At 56.4% G+C, this 23763-nt stretch overlaps 2 protein-coding genes across 5 annotated transcripts in view; one reads left to right on the top strand and one right to left on the bottom strand.

Moving 5' to 3' along the window:
* Positions 1-15080, bottom strand: part of LOC138061814 (coiled-coil domain-containing protein 81-like) — a 28162-nt gene extending 13082 nt beyond the window's left edge. Inside the window, exons 1-3 of the mRNA XM_068915837.1 lie at positions 15005-15080; positions 13594-13828; positions 13243-13301 (exon numbers count right to left, since the gene is read on the bottom strand). The gene's annotated coding sequence lies outside the window, so the exon portion shown is untranslated. The remainder of the gene's footprint in view (positions 1-13242; positions 13302-13593; positions 13829-15004) is intronic.
* The window catches only part of LOC138061813 (coiled-coil domain-containing protein 81-like), a 95777-nt gene that overhangs the window by 35414 nt on the left and 36600 nt on the right, over positions 1-23763 (top strand). The window lies entirely within an intron of this gene.

Here is a 23763-nt window from a genome sequence, read left to right as displayed (position 1 = left end):
GTCCTTAGCAGCTTCAGGAGCACTTTCAAACGGCCCAAGTCGCTGGACACAGCAGTATCCTGCCGACTACACCAAAGGTGTCCGCAAGGCAGGAAAGGGAGGGTCGGATACCAGCGCAGACAAACACTCAAGGGTCGCGAGGGGTTAAACAGGATAGATTTAATAAAGGATTTGCACTCCAAACTGCACAGGGAGCCCTGTGGACCACACGGAGGGGTTGCTCATGGGACGTTGCTGGATGTACGGCTCGGACACCCAGGCGGGACTCACCTCGTACCCAAAGGCCCCCTCTTATCGACTACAACTATTTCCTTATCTCAGCTGTGCTAACTTTGAGGAGCTACCGGCCGGGAAGCAGCTAGACAGTGTTGACAAAATGGAACACGCACGTCTGGCCTTGACAGGAATTCGGTCAGCGCGCAGAGAGCACGCTCTGGCACTGCTCTCACCTACTCTGTCAGTCCCCTGACTCATCGCCACATCTTCCGCAGGGGTTCTTGCTCCCCATGCTAAATGCAAATCTATTCCTATGCAAATATATTGGCATTCGGCATGGTCTGGTATAGCAGAAGGTAAAACTCCGGAGGGCAACAAATGGCCTTCTCCTCCAGGTCAGCTTTTAGCACAACATAAGTCTCCATCGAGCTGTCTTCAGTCACTGCTTGCCAGCAGCAGCCTGCCAGCAGGACTTCCCCAGGCCCTTCTCCGCAGAGCTACCTTCCAGCAGGTCAGCCCCCAGCCTCTACTGGACCATGGGGTGTTTCCTCCCTAGCTGCAGGACTCTGCACTTGCCTTTCTTGCATTTCATGAGGTTCCTCTCCACCCATCTCTCCAGCATGTCCAGGTCCCTCTGAATGGAAGCACAGCCTTCTGCTGTGTCAGCCACTCCTCCCAGTTTAGTATCATCAGCCAACTTGCTGAGGGTGCACTCTGTCCCTACATCCAAGTCACTGATGTGCAAGTTAAACCATACTGGGTGCAGTATTGACCCCTGGGGGACACCACTAGCTACAGGCCTCCAACTTGACTCTGCACCATTGATGACAGCCCTCTGAGCTTTGCCATTCAGCCAGCTCTCAGTCCACCTCACCAGCCACTCATCCGTTCTGCACGTCCTGAGCTTAGCTAGGAGGATGTTGTGGGAGACAGCATCAAAAGCCTTGCTGAAGTCCAGCTGGACAACATCCACTGCTCTGCCCTCAGCTAGCCAGCCAGTTGTCCCATCAGAGAAGGCTGTCAGGTTGGTTAAGCATCATTTCCCTTTGGTGAATGCCTGCTGAATACACACGTAAACCCAGGCCCTGTTCTTTTCACAGCCCTCTTTTCTCCCCTTTCCCAGAGAGGACAGCTTGTTAAGGCCCATGACTTCAAGCTGGACAACAAGAAGTCCACTATTCAAGCATCACCTCCTCCAGGCTCAGGACACATGCATCCCTCTGAGTAAGAAGTCGAGCAAAGCGAGCAGGAGACTGCATGGATGAGCTAGGAACTCCTGGCCAAACTCCAGCAGAAGAAGGAAGTCTACAGAATGTGGAAAAGGGGACAGGCCACTTGGGAGGAATATAGGGACATTGTCAGAGTCTGCAGGGATGCAACAAGGAAGGCTAAGGCCCCTTTGGAATTAAATCTGGCAAGGGACAACAAGAAGGCCTTCTTCAAATACATCCAAAGCAAAAGGAAGACTAGGGAAAACGTGGGCCCGCTGCTGAATGGGGTGGGTGCCCTTTTAACGAAGGCTACAGAGAAGGCAGAGTTACTGAATGCTGCCTTTGCTTCAGTCTTCACTGCTAAGGCCAGCCCTCAGGAATTCCAGACCCTGGGGACAAGAGAGGAAGGCTGGAGAAAGGAAGACTCTCCCTTGGTCGAGGAGGATCGGGTTAGAGATCTTTTGTCCAAACTTGACATCCACTTGACATCCATGGGCCCCGCTGGGATGCACCCATGAGTGCTGAGGGAGCTGGTGGATGTTATCGCTAGGCCACTCTCCATCATCTTTGAAAGGTCCTGGAGATCAGGAGAGGTGCCTGAGGACTGGAAGAAAGCCAATGTCCCGCCAGTCTTCCAAAAGGGCAAGAAGGAGGAGCCAGGAAACTCCAGGCCTGTCAGCCTCCCCTCCATCCCAGGAAAGGTGATGGAACAGCTCCTCCTGGAGGTCATCACTAAGCATGCGGAGGACAAGAAGGTGATCAGGAGTAGTCAGCATGGATTCCCCAAAGGGAAATCATGCTTGACCAACCTGATAGCCTTCTCTGATGGAATGACTGGCTGGGTAGATGAGGGCAGAGCAGTGGATGTTGTCCAGCTGGACTTCAGCAAAGCTTTTGACGCTGTCTCCCACAACATCCTCATAGGTAAGCTCAGGAAGCGTGGGTTGGATGAGTGGACGGTGAGGTGGATCGAGAACTGGCTGCATGGCAAAGCTCAGAGGGTTGTGGTGAATGGCGCAGTCAAGTTGGAGGCCTGTAGCTAGCGGTGTCCCCTAGGGGATCCTGCCCCTCTCCTCAGCCCTGGGGAGGCCTCACCTGGAGTACTGTGTCCAGTTCTGGGCTCCCCAGTACAAGAGAGACATGGTGCTACTGGAGAGAGTCCAGTGGAGGGCTACAAAGATGATGAGGGGACTGGAGCATCTCTCCTATGAAGAAAGACTGAAGGGGGAGTGTCGAGAGGATGAGGCCAGTCTCTTCTCCGTGGTGCCCAGCAACAGGACAAGAGGCAATGGGCAGAAACTGAACCACAGGAAGTTCCATCTAAAGCTGAGAAAATACTTCTTCACTGTGAGGGTGACACAGCACTGGAACAGGTTGCCCAGAGAGGTAGTGGAGTCTCCTTCCCTGGAAATATTCAAAACCCGTCTGGATGTGATCCTGGGCAATATGCTCCAGAGGAACCTGCTTGAGCAGGGAGGTTGGACTAGATGATTTCCCTTCCAACCTAAACCATTCTGTGATTCTGTGAGTCACATGTTCCTCCAAACGACTGAATGCTGCGCTACTGCAGCACAGCACAACAGCAGCTAACACCCATCTCCCTTCCCCATCAGTTTCCCCAGCCAGGCCCAGAGCCCTCCCTCTTCCCAAGAGGGGAGAACAGCACTGCGCAGAAGCGGCACAGAAAGCAGCTGCTCTCTTCCTTGCACGCTGCACCTGCTGCCCTGACTCTGACTAGCCAATGGGGTTCTCATGGCTCCAGGCCTTTCTGCACCTGCCCTGCTGCAACACTGCCTGAAAGCACCACTCAGGCTCACCTGAGGGCTCACAGACAGCCCCTGCCCCCTGCCACAGCCCAGGATTCGGTGCCCAATCCCCTTCCAGAGAGTCACACAAGCCCCCCCCAGCAGAGCTGGGCCCAGCAGCAGCTGCTCCCAGGCCGGAGCCTTTCCCAGCAGAGGCTGCCCTGGCGGACAACTGCTCCCGGCCGGCCCAGCCCCGCCGCCCCCCACCATCACCACGTGGGGGAGCTGGGGAGCTCTTCCAGGAAGCCAATCCCTTGTGGGCCCCAGGGAACAAGACTGGAGTCAAGAAACCTGACTTTTGCATCACCAGCAGTACACTGGCCACAAGGCTGCCCACAAGTTTCTGGTCACGGTTACCTCACCCTGCTCTACAGGAAGGCTCCCAAAAAACCCCCAGGAAAGCCATGCCCAACCCCACAGGTGCATGTAACAGTGGTCAATTCCATGCCAACAGTGAGTGCATGTACCACAGAGAGGGGGCCAGGAGTTACCCTCAGGTCACCTCTAGGTCAGGGCCTGCAGCGCATCCCCCTTCTGGGGTTTGAGCTGGCTGAGGTAAAGAGTTGAGCTGCCTGAGTCTGAGGCCAGCTCCTTTGCTGATAAGAGCTGTTGTGAAGAAAGCTACAAGCGAGGGACTACCCCTCCTTGCCCTTGGGAATGGCTCTGAAGCTGAGGCTGTACTGCTGGCCCCGACCTGCGCTCTGCTGCAGTTGTGCAACACCTCTGTCTGTGCCACGTCTTCTGCCTCTGCGAGCCTGACCTGGAGCAGCACCTGCTCGCTGGGCTTCCTGGTGTGCCCTTGGCCCTGCCTCGTCACTACACGCTTGCTGGCTGAGCCCTGCACTGTGTCTGACCTGACCACCCTCTCGGGGCCCTGATCTGCACCCAGCCGTACCACTCTGCATCCTGGCTCCTGTGCAGAGCAGCCGGCTCCTCATGCTGCCAGACAAGAAGACCACCCCCTGCTCCCAGAGAGGTTGTCTACACTGGCCGGGGGAACCACACAGGCATGGCACGCACAGGCCCTGGTCTTTCACAACTGCTACGTCAGGCCATAGCAATAAATGCGAGGGAAGGACCAAAGAGGGCAAAAGCACACCTGCCACAAGTCTCTGCACTCCAATGCACACAGCCTGGAAACAAGCTGGAGGAACTCAGGCTCTGCCTGTGGTCACGCAGCAGCAGCATCCTTGGCGAACGTGGGCTGGCGTGAGACCGCTCACCCAGCTGCAGTGCTGCACCAGATGGCTACAAACTCGGCAGCAAAGACAGCCAGGGAGGGCCTGCCTTTCCTCCTCCGGAACACTCCTGCTGCTCCTGAAAAGCTGCTCCTGACAACAACTGGTGTTTTAACAGCTCCAAGGGTTTCCTGCAGAACAGGCAGCATCCGACAGGGGAGGTTCCCGAAGAGGCTGAGCAGTCATGAAGGGAAGGAAAGTCTTGTGCTGCCCGGAACCATTCCCAAGAAGCTGGTGGGAAGGGGAAGTCAGAAGAAAGAGTGGTGGGAAAACGCCCTGCAGGAAGGAGAGCCACCTCCCGGGTGGCCTGGGCGTGCAGCCAGCAGGTCGAGGGCAGTGGGGCTGCCCCTCTGCTGGGCACTGAGGAGACTGTGCCAGCAGGGCTTGGTCCCAGCAGGGGCTCCCCAGCGCTCCAGCACAGGCAGGGACAGCTGGGAGCGACTCTGGCAGAGGGGGCCCAGGCCGCGAAGGGGCTGGAGCACACAGCCCCCGCGGGGAGGCCAAGACCACCTCCCTGGCGCAAGAGCAGCTCTTCCCACAAGTAAGCTCGAGGGCCCACGCAAAGGAGGCCAAGGAGAGCAGCCTGCAGCCCCATGGTCCCCTGCCCACGGGGGCACCCTCCAGCCCCCACCATCCCCCTGTGGGGCACAGCCAGGTAGGGCCCCCGCAACTGGGGAGCGGGTCAGGTGTGCCGTCACCACGGCCTCCCCGTGTCAACAGTGACCTCAGCGCCACTGTTCCAGAGCTGTCAAGAGGCTGGTGGTGGGACACGACCCGGGATCGTGCTCTCCACTCCTGCCTGCCATGAGCCAGCCGGAGCGACTGTGGGCCAGGAGGAAGGCGGCGCTGCACATCAAGAGGAAGGTGGGTGCCACCGTCTGGGACCGCCGCGCCGCCCTCCTCCAGAGTGCCCCAGCCGCCTCGGAGCCCGTGGAGGAGGAGGAGGAGCCCATGGAGGTGGACCCTGCAGAGGGGCAGCTCGCCCTGTGCCTCGTGGACCTGCCGCAGGGACCAAAGAGGAGGAGGAGGTGCTAGCCCGGCAGGAGGCCCCCCGCTGACCACCAGCTGCGGCACAGCCCCCCCAGCAACACCAGGCTGCTGCCAGCACCCAGCCACGGGGAGCTGAGCCCACCAGCCGGGGCAGGCCGAGGATCACCGGGCCGCCCGTCGCCTCCTGGACCACCCTGGACTGCCGGGCATCAACATCTGCCCGGCAGAGACAGGGCCCACCGTGGGGACACATCCCTCCCACGACTCCCCTCCACCTCCACTGCGGGACGGAGACAGCGCCCGGGAACAGCTCCCACCACCCTGCCACAGCTCTGTTTAGGCTACAGGTTAGGTTATAGGATAGATTTTTTTAGGAGTAGGAGTATTATAGCATTTAGCATTCGTGTTACTCTAGTAAGATTTCTTAGTGTAGGGTTGGTTAGCCTATTTTTAGTGTGTAGTTGTTGACAGTTAGTTACAGTTAGGTAGAGGATTCTTAGTTCACAGAGAATATTCTATGTGTAGGGCACAGTTCTTCTCATTATTATCATTAGGTAGAGTTATTACTTCTGTTCCTAGTAGCATTACAGTTATTAGTTATAGGTATCATTCTTAGTTATTCTTCTGAGTTCTTCCTTCTTGTTGTTATTCTTAGTTCTTCTTCCTTCCTGTAGGGTAGTTCACGGTATAGGGTAGCATTAGGCTAGGTAGCTTCGCGTTGGTTACAGTAGTCTTAGTGTGTAGTTAGTCACAGTTCCAGTAGTCTTAGGGCAGTTACAGGAGCCTTAGTTCACAGTTAGTTCGGTCCTCCTCAGGGTAGAGGTAGTGTCTTTGGAGCCACAGCGAGAGAGGAACGCACAAGAAGGGAGGGACTAACCTGGGCCAGACCTTCACAAAGGCCACGCTCCCAAAAGGTCCTGCAGCACCGAGGCGGCAGCATTGCCACCAAGCACCATCATGCGCACACATGCACGGGGTCCCAGGGCAACTGGGCTCAGTCAGCTGGGCTACGAGGCAAGGCAAGAGTGTGTCTGTGCACAGCTGCTTGTCGGACTGGGCCCCCACAATCAGACTCTTTCCCACTACGGAAAAGCAGCAGGACTCTGGCATCTCTTGCACGACACGACATGACATGAGGAACTTTCACCAAACACGTGTCTTAATGCCAGCATTTAGGTGCAGGAGAACGCCCCATGCAAAGTGACTGCGGCCACGAGCGTGTGGGGCATCTCTGCCTTCCTAAGAAACCTTGGCAGGAGCCTGGACAAAGCACTAACAACAGCAACTTGACTTCGTGTCTCCCCTCAACGCTTGCATCTCCTGAACCGCTCGCAGTGTCCCCTCACCAGTGGTCGATTTTCCATTTCCTGCATCTCTACAGCAATCCTGGAATCTTTCTGCAGTGCACACTCAGAGGGGTGCACCTGAGAACCTGTAAAGTGGACACCTCAGAGAGATTTGGCATTGAAAAAAATTAAGGAGGCATTAAGGAAAGCGCTGGCTCTAGGGCTCCCTGATTATAAAAAACCTTCCCAGCTGTACATTCAGGAACAAGGGGTTGCCAGGGGAGTGTTGATTCAAATGCTACGTCCCCAACCCAAACCAGCCACATATTAGTTAGTACAAGTGGATGCCATCCTTTTGGGGACTCCTGGACGTATCCGTGCGGTGGCTGCTGCAGCAATCATTGTTGAGACATGTCCAACCATGCTTCTGGGACACCCTCTGACAGCACACGTCCCACACAAAGCGAAAATGTTATTGAAGAATTTTGTGTCTCACGTTCCAGCTCCACAGCGAGCACATAAATATGAACTACTTCTCTTAATGATGGACAATGTGACTATACAACATTGTAATACATTGAATCCAGCTACCCTGCTTCCCTTGCCCAGCGACGGAGAAAAACATTACCGTGAATGCACTAGGGTACTAAAGTATGCTAACATACTAAAGTATGCTTTTGGAGTTTGTCATGCAGTAGGGGCACTATGGAAAGAGCGAGGGTTCTTAACCTCCGGCGGAAAGAACATCGCAAAGGGCCCACAAGTCCGCAAACTGCTGGATGCTATTCAAGATCCTAAACACAGTGCTATTCCTCATTGCCCTGCACATCGCCAAGGTAGGCCCACCGTAGAAAAAGGGAACAATTCTGCTGATTCAGCTGCCCGAGCAGCTGCCTTGCAATGGGATGTTTTGTTATGCCCCACTGCGATGGATGGACCAGACGTGTCCCAGCTATCCCACATACATGACAAAGAATGTACCAAGGAAGAAAAGGAGAGGTGGGAACAGCTTGGAGGGGGACGAGGCAAAACTGGAATTTGGACAATCGGAGGTAAGCCTCTATTGCCTAGGAAAGATCTGCTACCTGTGGCACCATGGCTCCATGAAAAAGGACAAGGCGGAATTGAAGGTGTTGCGGCACAAATAAAAAGACTCCTGGGCAGCTCCAGAGAGATATGCAGTTTCCAAGTAAATAGTATCCAGCTGTGATCAATGTCACAATGAATAGGACAGCAAAAACAAAATGAGCAAAGGTGTGTGCAGAAACTAACCTAACCCAAAATGGCCACAGGTTTTAAGTTTAGTGCTATGGGACATTAGAAACACACCTCGGAAAAGCGTTGGTCTTACCCCAGCAGAAATACTATTTGGTAGACGTTTGGCTGTCCCAGGGACTTATTTACCTGTATCAGAAGAACTGGTGGATGGGGATGACCGTGTAACGAGGAATGTAATGTACCTTCAGAACGCGATTAACCATTTACAGAAATGAGCTGCTCTGGCACAGCCTGTATCTCTAGACTTACAAGTCCATACCTATGTACCAGGAGATTTGGTACTGATAAAAAGGTACATCCGAAAGCATACATGGGAACCAAAGTGGGAAGGAGCGTACACTGTACTTGTGTCTTCCTATTCTGCAGTTAAAATTGCTGAGCGGCAATCCTGGGCTCTTCATTCGCATGCTAAAACACACAATCCACCAGAATGCTTATCGGAAGAGTCTTCTTCATTAGAGGATGTTGTTTGGAAGCGATGGAAGGATGGAGAGCAATTCGCTGGGAGGCTCTCACCACAGATCCTTAGGTACGGCAACAGGCTGCTACCAAGAATGCCACACCTACTGCATGGGTAACTATGGTAGCCTCGACAAGGGGTCACAGAGAGAAGCACATCTTTTGCTGTTTTGCTGATAAAACGGTTACTTTGGAAAGAGAAGAAGAAATGGGCCGTTGTTGTAGTATGACCTGTCATGCTGAACAATGTTGTATAGAGGTATAGAGGTTCCTGTGAACGCTCGTGCGAGTCTCGAGGACATTTCTATGGACGGTCGCATTGTGTGTCAGGTAAAACATGACTTAACTACTCCTACGATCACTAGTAGCATTACTCCCACTACTCAACCTCCCACCCCTAAACTAAAACTTTGGACATATCTAATAGGACCGTACGTGATGAAGAAAGGAGGTCAACAAACCGTGCTGCTTAATCCAACTTGGTCCTTCAAACAAGTAGAACTCAGCTTGCAAGTAAACATCACAGGGCTCAAGCCCCAACGCGCGCCTTTCTTGCAAAACGTATACGTTGCATGGGAGACATGGTTAAACAGCAGGGAACAAAACCTAAGAAAACGACACATCACGGGCCTGATGGGGACTGGCCTAGGTGTATTAAATGGTATCGACGCAGAAGTGCTGATGAATAAATTGGGCGCACCCACAACAGATTTGTTTAAGCTGCAACAGCCGTTGCCATCATCGTTGACCGCAGCAGGGAAAGTACAATGGCTGATACCAGACCTGTTACCTCGGAGGGAGGAGATTAATGAGCAAGACCACCGATTAACAATAGACACGTTAGGGGTACTTCAAGGAAACACATCACTTGCCCTTAGCTGCATTCAAGCCCAACTTTGGCTACAAACAATAGCTGCCTCAGGAATAAGGGAAGGGGAGAATGGTATGCTTCCAGCAGAAATCCAAACATTAATATGGGAAAAGAGTGCCGTATCGGAACGGAAATATCAAGCTTGGGGGCAAATGCCTAAGTTTACATTCAGTAAGGAGCAAAAAGTGATAACTGCTTTTGCCCTCACTATTCAACAAGCATGGGGTAATGTTAGATCACAATAAGAGTTTAAATTTGCGCGTGTGTAACTTCACAATGCTAAAGGCACGTGGCTGCAATTATCCAAGCCCAGTAACAACTCCTCAGTTACTCCAGGAAAATTATTCATTGGGTCATGAATTGTGAGATCACCAGTACCTACTGGAACGAATCTCCATCTAGTGAAGGAAGTACTACACCATGACCAATGCGGACAATGCTCCACAAGGTCAAAGAAACAGGGAAAAGCACACTGATGACCGTAGAGCATGACAGAACAACAAATTCAAATGAGACTTGAAAGAGTCAAAAAAGACGCGGCGCGTCAATGGTGGGAAACTTTGTTTGGGTGGTCTCCCACCGCTTCTGCCTTCCATAATCGTTTGCTGCATCCTGTAGTGATTCTGCTCTGTCTAGGCATCGTGTGCTTTGCACTCACCTTGGCATTGTATATCAAATTTCGGAGGCGGGCTGCTCGCCTTGGAAAATGGATAGATTACGAAGACGAACAGCCAGAAAAACAAATGGGGGGTTTGTAAGAAAACCACTGTCATTTCCATTGGCATAACCTTGATTCAACTTAGCATCAGTGCTTGGAGCAGTGAAGCCTGCAGGCCTAAGCTTGAACTTTAACCAAACCTGTGGCATACTGCTGACAGAACAACTGCAGAACCAGCTCAAATCAGCCCTCAAAGACACAGCACACAATGGACAGAGGTCTCGGTTAACCTCCGGATAAGATAAGGCGCTGTGAAGCAGGAACAGCAGCAACTGTCCTGGGATGTAGACACGAACCAATCAAAAGGATAGAGACCACCCACTCAGGAAAGAAGCCTGGAAGAGACTGTCACTGGCAGGCGGGGAAATAAGACTGTAAGGAGTATAATCACCCCCACATTTCTTTGTTCTCGGTCCCTCTTTGGAGGCACCCAGCTCGAGCTGAAATAAACCATCGTATAAGAGTCTGATTCAGACTTAGCGGTGAATGCCTGGGGACCTTTGTAACAATATAAAGCACATTAGTCCCTGTGGACATGGTTTTCTGGAAAGCTTGGGACATGCAGCTTACTTCACAACATATAATGTTTGTTGTCATCATTTCACTCTGTGTGGAGGGAACAGGTGTGTGCTCATATGCTAATCTTGTCCTGCAGTACACAACAACTGTCACAACTCAGACACGCTGAGGCTGCATCACACACCTCTCCCATCCCAATGTATCCTGCACATGAATCCTGGAAAAATGGTTTGGGCAAAACTGAGCTCTACATATTTCAAATCACAAAGGTTTCCAACAGTGTCAAAGGGTGGACAATGTCACAGCCTGCAGGCAAGACGGGGCCTCCTGGAGAGCACAGCCCCCATGCCAGCAGCATGCGCTGGTGCCTACCTCCAGTTGGCAACCCCCTGGCGTGTCCCCGGCCTGAGGCACCTCACTGCAGAGCCGTGGGGGAACATAGTGATGCGAAACGGCATGGCACTGCAGAAACGCTCACCACTTCTGGGAAAACAGTGGGGAAATTAGAGATAAAGAAGTAGAGAAGGGAGTTGTAGGGAGTGGAAGTTGTTGGATAAAACACAGCTGGGGAGGGGTTTAAGCTGCTGCTTTCGGGGGGAACAACAGGGAGACTTATGAAAGGTTAATGCCACCCCATATGGTGATGACCCTGCTCCGGACTGCCCCCTGGACACCAGTCGGTGAGAAGGGGATGCCCACACTGCCATTCCTCCGTGACTGACAAGGCATCGAGGCATCGGGAGCCCCAAGACAGCAACTTAGTTTTGAGCCCAAGGTGAGTGAAGGATAACAGTTTAGTGCTTGGCCAAAGCAAAGCAGCCTGTAAGATTGCCAGGTAGGAGCAAGCAATAAACACTTATAAGGGGGCAGCCGTGCTGCACCGGGAGTCCTTGCTCTTTACAGGCCCCCTTAAGTTAGCAAACATCTGACAGAATCCTGGGCACGAGGCCATCCCTGGTGCAATGCCACATGGCCGTGCCCACCTCCCCACCTCCCGGGTGCCGATAATGCGAGGGAGGGCAGGAGTCAGCATGGCCGGCTCACGCACACCCTGCCCATCCTTCTGTGTGTGCTACTGCTCACTGGGGTGCTGGGGACTGGCCATGCCATCCCTATGCCCTGAATGCGGCCCCACAGAGCTCCCACACAGCACCGAGCGCACTGAGGGGGCACATGCTGTCCTCAGGCTACTGGGGAGCACCAAAAGGCACCCCGAGTAGCCTGAGCACATAGAAAAGCACATGGGGGCAGCTGGGATGCACCAGGAAGGACACAGAGAGCCTTGGAGCCCACCAAAAGGAAGACAGGAAGTCAGGCAAACAGTGGGCCTTGGAATGCCTGCAATGTCACTGTGAGGGCAACAGCCACTAGCTTTGCCTTCGCATTCGCTGCCAGGCCCCACAGAGCACACAGGCACTGCAGGCAGCTCCTCTCCGGGGCCCAACTCGGGCACCCATGCTCCCCGCAATACACTCACCTTGCCAGCCCTATCTGCCCCAGCCTTCCAGGTAAACGGGAGGAAAAAAAGGACTAGGGGCGTAGGCAGGCATGGGAACAACTTTCCCAGGCAGGTTGCACTGTCTCCATCCTTGGGCAAGCCCAGCCGGACGTGGCCCCCGAGCCACCTGCTTCACTTCATCTCCTCTGCACAGCGGGTGGATCGGAGAGTTGGAGACACCCAATTTGCAGATGCTCAGGGTGACCCAGGGCCCACAGCTGCGTGCCATTGCTGCCAGGCTCTCGGCAGGCGGGCACACAGGCCTCAGCAGGAGAAGCCCAATGGGGGCACTTTCCTGGGCGCTTGGAGGATGAAGATTGTCTGCATCCCCTGGTAGCGCACCGGAGGCTGCTGTCATTCTCCAAGCTCTGGAGGACTGAAAGGGGAGGAAAGAGAGTGGCAAGCGAGCCCCATATCGGCAGAGACCCCAGGAAGCTTCTCCAGAAATGGACAAGGGGGAGCAGGGCACAAGGCGACTGGTCCCTGCTCAGCGATGCCCCAGATACCCCCAAAATTCCCTCCAGGACAGTCTGCCAGAGCTCTCCGAGCCAGGAGCAGGCATGGGGATGCTCTGCCCAAGCCTGGCCCCCTCCCCACCAGGCCCGGCTGAGCCCACATACCCCACGTATGGCTGCAAACCTGCTCCAGCTTCTCCTTATGCCAGTCTATGAGCCTTCCACCAAGCGCTAGGGACACATGGCCCATCAGCGAGCAGTGACCTGGGGCTGGGGAAAGGGACCCAGCTGTTGGGTACAGGGTCCCAAAGCTGGGAACAGGAACCTGGACTCTGTGGAGCACCTGCCAGGCCTGGGGAAGGGCACAAGCGCATTAGGGAGAGGGAGCCAGGGGTTTTGGACAGAGGCACAGGCCGCGAGAGAGGCACAGGCCGCGAGAGAGCCACCTGGGACTTGGGAGAGGGACGCAGGCATTGGGGAGGGGGACACTCGCTGCTGCCCCACACCTGCCTGGGGGGCACGAGGAGCCTCCCAGCCTCCGTGGGGCAGATGGGGAGAAGGTCCTCGTCCTCACCCCACACTGCAGCCGAGCGGCTGGGGCATCTTTCTGCCAGGCCGGGGGCTTTGGCAAGATACGTTCCTATGAGGGCAACACACTTCTGGCATCTCTACACTGGATCAGCACATTGCCACAGTACCTTTTAGGCAGGCCTTCTCAGCGAATTCTTCTTCCGATTGCTCATCTTTATGCACAAACCTGGAAACAAAAAGGTGACACTGGCTTCAGTAAGCGGCAACAAAGGCCCTTGCAACAGCCAGCAGGAAGGTGCTCACAGAGCCACTGCAGAAAGCATGACTGACTCCTGCCTTCAGAAATACCAAACCCTTCAAGGCTGAAAAAACAGAACCCACACTCAGATGCTTTGGAGACTTGGGGGCACATAAAAGGGTCAGCACACAACTTGGAAAAGAGACCTCACATACTTGGGCAAGGGGTATTTTTCAATACACACTGCACGAGAACACCACTGCGCTGCAGCAAGTTATACCTTAGCCTCGACCCAGGCGACCTTCCTTAGCGGGTGGAGCTCCTCACGGCTGACCTGGAGTTGGACAACACAGGGGGAACTGCACGTGACCACACTGGAGTCAGGCAATCAGAACTCCGTGCTGAGCAGCTGACTCACTGCAACAGGCCTCCCGGCATCCCAGGCTCCTTAAGGAAGGCAAAGAAACCGCAGCGCCTCTCACCATCACAGCAGCTCCTTCTTGGCTGAAGCTGGCCTAACAAAGTACAAACAACACCCGTTTCCCTCACTCTGCAGCATTAGTCGCCAGGCTTCACTAGACCCTTCTTTCCTTAGCCCTTTCCAAGCCACGTGACCGACAACCCCCACTCCTTGCTCAACGGAGCTAGCAAGCTGCCTCACGTGACCTCTCTTGTACGCAGGCTAACCTTGGCCACCGCACGCGTGTCTCTGTGCGCTCGTGAGGACGCACACAAGACGCTCAGGTCCCCCACAGCTACGGCAACACTGGGCATCAGCACAAGCTTACCCAGGTGCTCCTTCCATGGTAGGACAGGCAAAGAGGCAGTGCCCACAGAGCTCTACGCACCAGCTCACCAGACACACAGGTATTACAGGCTGCTCGGGCTGCCCTGCGTTGACACCTCCTTAAAACTACACAGACATTGAAGCTGCCTGTCGAGACATCCCTTCTCCTCCACCAAGGAGTATCTGCATTGTCACCAAAGAGACCCCTTTTCACAGGGCACACCTGCAACACACTCTCTGGCTATCCCACACTCACTGGGCCCTTAAGAAAACACTCTCCTTCTACACCTACGTCCCCAAGCTCCGGCCCTGCCCTTTTCACAGCCCTCTCCTCTCCCCTTTCCCCGACAGGACAGCTTCTTCAGGCCCACAACTTCAAGCTGCACAAGAAGCAGGGCACTCCTCACACAGCACAGCCATCCAAACAACTGAGCGCTGCACTTCTGCACCACTGCCTGAAAGCACCACTCGGGCTCACCGGGCGCCTCACAGACAGCCCCTGCCCCCCGCCACAGCCCAGGGTTTACTTCCAAAACTCCTCCCAGCGACCCAGAGGGCCCAGGGCCACCAGCGGGCACCACGCAGTGCCCGAGCCGCGACACCGGGGCGAGGCTGCGCGGCAGCCCCGGCAGCAGCGCCCCCGCCCCGCGCCGGGGGCGCCGCCAGGCAGCGGGGCGGGGGCAGGCGGCGGGACGGCTCGGCAGCCGCCACGCAATTCGGCGTCGGCGGAGGGGGCCGAGGGACGGCGGGGGGGAACCGGGCCCAGCCAGGCCCAGCCGGGCGGCAGCCATTGCCACACCTGCTCCCCCGCCCGCCTGCGCCGGAAGTGACGCCTCCCGCCCCACGGCCCTTCCCCCCAGCCCCACCGCGCTCCCCCATCGGCTCCCGCCGCGCGCGGCCTGACCGGGCTGCACACGCCGCCTGGCCGGCGCCGGCGCCGGCGCCGGGGCAGCCGCGGGCCGCACGCTCCGGCCCCGCCTGGCCGTGCCGCCACAGCGCCTGCGCAGAGCCGGCCCCGCCCCGGCCCTCAGTGCCCCTCCTCCGCGCCAGCACGCCTGCCCAGAGCCCCGCCTGCCCAGAGCCCCGCTCCCCCCGCCCACCCCCCCTCTCCCCCTCTCCCGCGGGGCAGGCGCAGGCGCAGTGCCGCCCTCCCCCTGGGGCGTGTCCCGCCCCGGGAGCCCACGAGCCGCGGGAGCCAATGGGGAGCGCGCGGCGGAAGGGGGCGGGGTCTGTGGGGGGGAGGCGTCCCGTCCAGGCCGTGGGGGCGGGGCCTGGGCGGCCACGGCTGCCGCTGGCTCGGCCCTGGCCCCGGCCGGCGGCGCCTCCGCTCTCGGGGCTCGGGAGAAGCCGCGGCGGCCGAAAGCGCCGTTCCCGGCGGCCGCGCGGGGAGCCGCGAGCGATGCCGCAGCCTGTGGCGTGCTCGTGTGCCGGGGAGGCAGCGACTGCTCCCTGGGCGCTGGGCCCGAGGGTGGGGAGGGCGTGGGGGGCGGCGGGGCTGGGCCGGCCGGGAGCAGTTGTCCGCCAGGGCAGCCTCTGCTGGGAAAGGCTCCTGCCTGGGAGCGGCTGCTGCTGGGCCGCTCTGCTGGGGGGCCTGTGAGGCTCTCTGGAGGGGACTGGGCCCCGAAGCCTGGGCTGTGGCAGGGGGCAGGGGCTGTCGGAGAGCCCCCAGGGGAGCCCGAGTGGTGCTTTCAGGCAGGGAGCAGCAGCACACACGGGAGGATGCGCAGGGTGCGCGGGGGCCGGCCATGCTGGCTCCTGCCCTCCCTCGCATTATCGGCACCGGGGAGGTGGGCACGGCCATGTGGCGTTGCACCAGGGATGGCCTCGTGCCCAGCATGCTGTCAGATGTTCGCTAACTTGAGGGACCTGTAAAGAGCAAGGACTCCCGGTGCAGCACGGCTGCCCCCTTATAAGTGTTTAGTGCTTGCTCCTACATGGCAGTCTTACAGTCTTACAGCTTGTTTACTGCATAACAAGATCAGCATACGAGCACACAACTGTTCCCTCCGCACACAGTAAAATGATGACAACACACATTATACATTGTGAAATAAGAGAAGCTCCGTGTCCCAAGCTTTCCAGAAAACCACGTCCGCAGGGACTAATGGTCGCTGTGATGTAGTGTGTTGACAGCGCCAAGTGTTTTCTGAATCTCATGGAGCACTGGATTGTCATTTTGGGGTATAAAGGTACAACGGTCTTCCCCAGTGAGGGTACAAAAGGTGCCTGTGGCAGCTAGGAGGAAGCTGAGTGCCCCTGATTTTACAATGCCATTTGCTGTATTGCTGATAGTTCAGCGGTAAGGGCTTGCACAGCCTCACGAGTAGGATTGGCTATGCTTTCCCAAATTAGCACTAGCTTTTCCCCACAGGGCCGTGGTCGGTGCAGCATAGTGTAATTCTCGCTGCCAAGGGTTAAGCAGCACTAATATGGAGTTTCCTCCTCCTCTGGTTGTCTCAGACCATATCTGAAGGGTTGAGGTAGAAATAGAGAGGCTTCGGTGTTGGTCGTGGGTGCCCTTGTTTTCTCCCAAATGGCAGGGGCAGCTGCACCTAGGGGCCACCTTCTCCCAAAATGGTACCAGGAAGACGCGCCCCTGTCTAATCGGGCTGCGGCTGCTACACTGCGAGTCCAGCGGTATCAACCCCTTAAGGTTGGAACATCCCACTTCCAACACCATAAGCGTTGTGTTGTGCGAAGGTGAGGCCGTGCCTGGGATTGTTTCAGATGTCCACTAACTTAAGGAGAATGGTAAAAGAGCAAGGACTCCCGGTGCAGCACGGCTGCCCCATTTTAAGTGTTCATTGCTTGCTCGTACATGGCAGTCTTTCAGCCTAATTTGCTACGGCCAAGCACTAAAATATTGTTCTTCACTCTTGGCTCAAAACTAAGTTGCTGCCTTACGATCCCTCGATGCCCGGTCAGTCAGGGAGGAATCGTGGTGCAGGCATCCCCTTCTAACTGGCTGGTGTCCAGGGGGCAGTCCAGCTGTGCAGAGCAGGGTCGACACTGTACAGGGTGGCATGAACTTTTCATAGTTCTCCCCATTGTTCCCCCCTAAAAGCAGCAGCTTAAATCCCTCCCCAGCTCTGTTGTCTTTTTATCCAACACCTGCAACTCCCTTTTCTACTTTTGGATCCCTAATTTCCCCACTGTTCCCCAGAAGTGGTGAGAGTTTCTGCGGTGTCATCCCATTTTGCATCACTATGTTCCCCCACGGCTCTGCAGTGAGGTGCCTCAGGCCAGGGACATGCCAGGGGGTTGCCGACTGGCGGGAGGCACCAGCGCATGCTGCTGGCATGGGGGCTGTGCTCTCCAGGAGGCCCCCTCTTGCCTGCAGGCTGTGACACCTGCCAACTCATCCACTGCCAAACTGTTGCCCCAGGTCTTGAATAAAAGAGGAAAACCTGAGTGTGCACTGCAGAAGACTCCGCAATTGCTGTACAACTGCAGGAAATGCAACATCGACCACCGGTGAGGGGATGCTCTGGCAGAGAAGGGGGAAAAGTCTATAGTCTCTGGGCTGCTGACATCAGACTGAATTTGCAAGAGCAGCACGTGGGGGCCCTGGGGATTGCATCTGCTGAAATTGTCTGCCTGCAGCAATGTTGTGTCGCCATATTCCTGCACGATGCGGATCTCCAGAGCGGTTCATGAGATGCAAGCGTTGAGGAGAGACACGAAGTCAAGTTGCTGCTGTTAGTGCTTTGTCCTGGCTCCTGCCAAGGTTTCTTAGGAAGGCAGAGATGCCCCACACGCTCGTGGCCGCAGTCACTTTGCATGGGGCGTTCTCCTGCACCTGGAGACACTGGCTTTAAGACACGTGTTTGGTGAAAGTCCCTCATGTCATGTCGTGTCGTGCAAGAGATGCCAGAGCCCTGCTGCTTTTCCGTAGTGGGAAAGAGTCTGATTGTGGGGGCCCAGTCCGACAAGCAGCTGTGCACAGACACACTCTTGCCTTGCCTCGTAGCCCAGCTGACTGAGCCCAGTTGCCCTGGGACCCCGTGCATGTGTGCGCATGATGGTGCTTGGTGGCAGTGCTGCCGCCTCGGTGCTGCAGGACCTTTTGGGAGCGCGGCCTTGGTGAAGGTCTGGCCCAGGTTAGTCCCTCCCTTCTTGTGCGTTCCTCTCTCGCTGTGGCTCCAAAGACACTACCTCTACCCTGAGGAGGACCGAACTAACTGTGAACTAAGGCTCCTGTAACTGCCCTAAGACTACTGGAACTGTGACTAACTACACACTAAGACTACTGTAACCAACGCGAAGCTACCTAGCCTAATGCTACCCTATACCGTGAACTACCATACAAGGAGGAAGAAGAATAACTAAAACTATAACTAAGAATAATGCCTATAACTAATAACTGTAATACTACAAAGAACAGAAGTAATAACTCTACCTAATGATAGTAATGAGAAGAACTGTGCCCTACACATAGAATATTCTCTGTGAACTAAGAATCCTCTACCTAACTGTAACTAACTGCCAACAACTACACACTAAAAATAGGCTAACCAACCCTACACTAAGAAATCTTACTACTAAGAACCTTAATGCTCCTAGAGTAACCCTAATGCTAAATGCTATAATACTCCTACTCCTAAAAAAATCTATCCTATAACCTAACCTGTAGCCTAAACAGAGCTGTGGCAGGGTGGTGGGAGATGTTCCTGGGCGCTGTCTCTGTCCCGCAGTAGAGGTGGAGGGGAGTCGTGGGAGGGATGTGTCCCCGCGGTGGGCCCTGTCTCTGCTGGGCAGATGTTGGTGCGCAGCAGTCCAGGGCGGTCCAGGAGGCGACGGGTGGCCCGGTGATCCTCAGCGTGCCCCGGCTGGTGGTCTCAGCTCCCCGTGGCTGGGTGCTGGCAGCAGCCTGGTGATGCTGGGGGCTGTGCCGCAGCTGGTGGTCAGCGGGGGGCCTCCTGCCGGGCTAGCACCTCCTCCTCCTCTTTGGCCCCTGGGGCAGGTCCACGAGGCACAGGGCGAGCTGCCCCTCTGCGGGGTCCACCTCCATGGGCTCCTCCTCCTCCTCCACGGGCTCCGAGGCGGCTGGGGCACTCTGGAGGAGGGCGGCGCGGCGGTCCCAGACGGTGGCACCCACCTTCCTCTTGATGCGCAGTGCCGCCTTCCTCCTGGCCCACAGTCGCTCTGGCTGGCTCATGGCAGGCAGGAGTGGAGAGCGCGATCCCGGGTCGTGTCCCACCACCGGCCTCTTGACAGCTCTGGAACAGTGGTGCTGAGGTCACTGTTGACACGGGGAGGCCGTGGTGACGGCACACCTGACCCGATCCCCAGTTGTGGGGGCCCTACCTGGCTGTGCCCCGCAGGGGGATGGTGGGGGGCTGGAGGGTGCCCCCGTGGGCAGGGGACCATGGGGCTGCAGGCTGCTCTCCTTGGCCTCCTTTGCGTGGGCCCTCGAGCTTACTTGTGGGAAGAGCTGCTCTTGCGCCAGGGAGGTGGTCTTGGCCTCCCCGCGGGGGCTGTGTGCTCCAGCCCCTTTGCGGCCTGGGCCCCCTCTGCCAGAGTCGCTCCCGGGTGTCCCTGCGTGTGCTGGAGCGCTGGGGAGCCCCTGCTGGGACCAAGCCCTGCTGGCACGGTCTCCTCAGTGCCCAGCAGAGGGGCAGCCCCACTGCCCTCGACCTGCTGGCTGCACGCCCAGGCCACCCGGGAGGTGGCTCTCCTTCCTGCAGGGCCTTTTCCCACCACTCTTTCTTCTGACTTCCCCTTCCCACCAGCTTCTTGGGAATGGTTCTGGGCAGCACAAGACTTTCCTTCCCTTCATGACTGCTCAGCCTCTTCGGGAACCTCCCCTGTCGGATGCTGCCTGTTCTGCAGGAAACCCTTGGAGCTGTTAAAACACCAGTTGTTGTCAGGAGCAGCTTTTCAGGAGCAGCAGGAGTGTTCCAGAGGAGGAAAGGCAGGCCCTCCCTGGCTGTCTTTGCTGCCGAGTTTGTAGCCATCTGTTGCAGCACTGCAGCTGGGTGAGCGGTCTCACGCCAGCCCACGTTCGCCAAGGATGCTGCTGCTGCGTGACCACAGGCAGAGCCTGAGTTCCTCCAGCTTGTTTCCAGGCTGTGTGCATTGGAGTGCAGAGACTTGTGGCAGGTGTGCTTTTGCCCTCTTTGGTCCTTCCCTCGCATTTATTGCTATGGCCTGACGTAGCAGTTGTGAAAGACCAGGGCCTGTGCGTGCCATGCCTGTGTGGTTCCCCCGGCCAGTGTAGACAACCTCTCTGGGAGCAGGGGGTGGTCTTCTTGTCTGGCAGCATGAGGAGCCGGCTGCTCTGCACAGGAGCCAGGATGCAGAGTGGTACGGCTGGGTGCAGATCAGGGCCCGAGAGGGTGGTCAGGTCAGACAGAGTGCAGGGCTCAGCCAGCAAGCGTGTAGTGACGAGTCAGGGCCAAGGGCACACCTGGAAGCCCAGCGAGCAGGTGCTGCTCCAGGTCAGGCTCGCAGAGGCAGAAGACGTGGCACAGACAGAGGTGTTGCACAACTGCAGCAGAGCGCAGGTCGGGGCCAGCAGTACAGCCTCAGCTTCAGAGCCATTCCCAAGGGCAAGGAGGGGCAGTCCCTCGCTTGTAGCTTTCTTCACAACAGCTCTTATCAGCAAAGGAGCTGGCCTCAGACTCAGGCAGCTCAACTCTTTACCTCAGCCAGCTCAAACCCCAGAAGGGGGATGCGCTGCAGGCCCTGACCTAGAGGTGCCCTGAGGGTAACTCCTGGCCCCCTCTCTGTGGTACATGCACTCACTGTTGGCATGGAATTGACCACTGTTACATGCACCTGTGGGGTTGGGCATGGCTTTCCTGGGGGTTTTTTGGGAGCCTTCCTGTAGAGCAGGGTGAGGTAACCGTGACCAGAAACTTGTGGGCAGCCTTGTGGCCAGTGTACTGCTGGTGATGCAAAAGTCAGGTTTCTTGACTCCAGTCTTGTTCCCTGGGGCCCACAAGGGATTGGCTTCCTGGAAGAGCTCCCCAGCTCCCCCACGTGGTGATGGTGGGGGGCGGCGGGGCTGGGCCGGCCGGGAGCAGTTGTCCGCCAGGGCAGCCTCTGCTGGGAAAGGCTCCGGCCTGGGCGCAGCTGCTGCTGGGCCCAGCTCTGCTGGGGGGGGCTTGTGTGACTCTCTGGAAGGGGACTGGGCCCCGAAGCCTGGGCTGTGGCAGGGGGCAGGGGCTGTCTGTGAGCCCCCAGGGGAGCCCGAGTGGTGCTTTCAGGCAGGGAGCAGCAGCACACACGGGAGGATGCGCAGGGTGCGTGGGGGCCGGCCATGCTGGCTCCTGCCCTCCCTCGCATTATCGGCACCGGGGAGGTGGGCACGGCCATGTGGCGTTGCACCAGGGATGGCCTCGTGCCCAGCATGCTGTCAGATGTTCGCTAACTTGAGGGACCTGTAAAGAGCAAGGACTCCCGGTGCAGCACGGCTGCCCCCTTATAAGTGTTTAGTGCTTGCTCCTACATGGCAGTCTTACAGTCTTACAGCTTGTTTACTGCATAACAAGATCAGCATACGAGCACACAACTGTTCCCTCCGCACACAGTAAAATGATGACCACACACATTATACATTGTGAAATAAGAGAAGCTCCGTGTCCCAAGCTTTCCAGAAAACCACGTCCGCAGGGACTAATGGTCGCTGTGATGTAGTGTGTTGACAGCGCCAAGTGTTTTCTGAATCTCATGGAGCACTTGATTGTCATTTTGGGGTATAAAGGTACAACGGTCTTCCCCAGTGAGGGTACAAAAGGTGCCTGTGGCAGCTAGGAGGAAGCTGAGTGCCCCTGATTTTACAATGCCATTTGCTGTATTGCTGATAGTTCAGCGGTAAGGGCTTGCACAGCCTCACGAGTAGGATTGGCTATGCTTTCCCAAATTAGCGCTAGCTTTTCCCCACAGGGCCGTGGTCGGTGCAGCATAGTGTAATTCTCGCTGCCAAGGGTTAAGCAGCACTAATGTGGAGTTTCCTCCTCCTCTGGTTGTCTCAGACCATATCTGAAGGGTTGAGGTAGAAATAGAGAGGCTTCGGTGTTGGTCGTGGGTGCCCTTGTGTTCTCCCAAATGGCAGGGGCAGCTGCACCTCTGGGCCACCTTCTCCCAAAATGGTACCAGGAAGACGCGCCCCTGTCTAATTGGGCTGCGGCTGCTACACTGCGAGTCCAGCGGTATCAACCCCTTAAGGTTGGAACATCCCACTTCCAACACCATAAGCGTTGTGTTGTGCGAAGGTGAGGCCGTGCCTGGGATTGTTTCAGATGTCCACTAACTTAAGGAGAATGGTAAAAGAGCAAGGACTCCCGGTGCAGCACGGCTGCCCCATTTTAAGCGTTCATTGCTTGCTCGTACATGGCAGTCTTTCAGCCTAATTTGCTACGGCCAAGCACTAAAATATTGTTCTTCACTCTTGGCTCAAAACTAAGTTGCTGCCTTACGATCCCTCGATGCCCGGTCAGTCAGGGAGGAATCGTGGTGCAGGCATCCCCTTCTAACTGGCTGGTGTCCAGGGGGCAGTCCAGCTGTGCAGAGCAGGGTCGACACTGTACAGGGTGGCATGAACTTTTCATAGTTCTCCCTGTTGTTCCCCCCTAAAAGCAGCAGCTTAAATCCCTCCCCAGCTCTGTTGTCTTTTTATCCAACACCTGCAACTCCCTTTTCTACTTTTTGATCCCTAATTTCCCACTGTTCCCCGGAAGTGGTGAGAGTTTCTGCGGTGTCATCCCCTTTTGCATCACTATGTTCCCCCACGGCTCTGCAGTGAGGTGCCTCAGGCCGGGGACACCCCAGGGGGTTGCTGACTGGAGGTAGGCACCAGCGCATGCTGCTGGCATGGGGGCTGTGCTCTCCAGGAGGCCCCCTCTTGCCTGCAGGCTGTGACACCTGCCAACTCATCCACTGCCAAACTGTTGCCCCAGGTCTTGAATAAAAGAGGAAAACCTGAGTGTGCACTGCAGAAGACTCCGCAATTGCTGTACAACTGCAGGAGATGCAACATCGACCACCGGTGAGGGGATGCTCTGGCAGAGAAGGGGGAAAAGTCTATGGTCTCTGGGCTGCTGACATCAGACTGAATTTGCAAGAGCAGCACGTGGGGGCCCTGGGGATTGCATCTGCTGAAATTGTCTGCCTGCAGCAATGTTGTGTCGCCATATTCCTGCACGATGCGGATCTCCAGAGCGGTTCATGAGATGCAAGCGTTGAGGAGAGACATGAAGTCAAGTTGCTGTTGTTAGTGCTTTGTCCTGGCTCCTGCCAAGGTTTCTTAGGAAGGCAGAGATGCCCCACACGCTCGTGGCCGCAGTCACTTTGCATGGGGCGTTCTCCTGCACCTGGAGACACTTGCTTTAAGACACGTGTTTGGTGAAAGTTCCTCATGTCATGTCGTGTCGTGCAAGAGATGCCATAGTCCTGCTGCTTTTCCGTAGTGGGAAAGAGTCTGATTGTGGGGGCCCAGTCCGACAAGCAGCTGTGCACAGACACACTCTTGCCTTGCCTCGTAGCCGAGCTGACTGAGCCCAGTTGCCCTGGGACCCCGTGCATGTGTGCGCATGATGGTGCTTGGTGGCAGTGCTGCCGCCTTGGTGCTGCAGGACCTTTTGGGAGCGCGGCCTCGGTGAAGGTCTGGCCCAGGTTAGTCCCTCCCTTCTTGTGCGTTCCTCTCTCGCTGTGGCTCCA

Source organism: Struthio camelus, chromosome 21 (genome assembly GCF_040807025.1).
Source record: "Struthio camelus isolate bStrCam1 chromosome 21, bStrCam1.hap1, whole genome shotgun sequence".
Classification (NCBI taxonomy): Eukaryota; Metazoa; Chordata; class Aves; order Struthioniformes; family Struthionidae; genus Struthio; species Struthio camelus.
The sequence above is the reverse complement of the archived record's forward strand: the minus strand, read 5'-3'. Positions and strand labels throughout refer to the sequence as shown.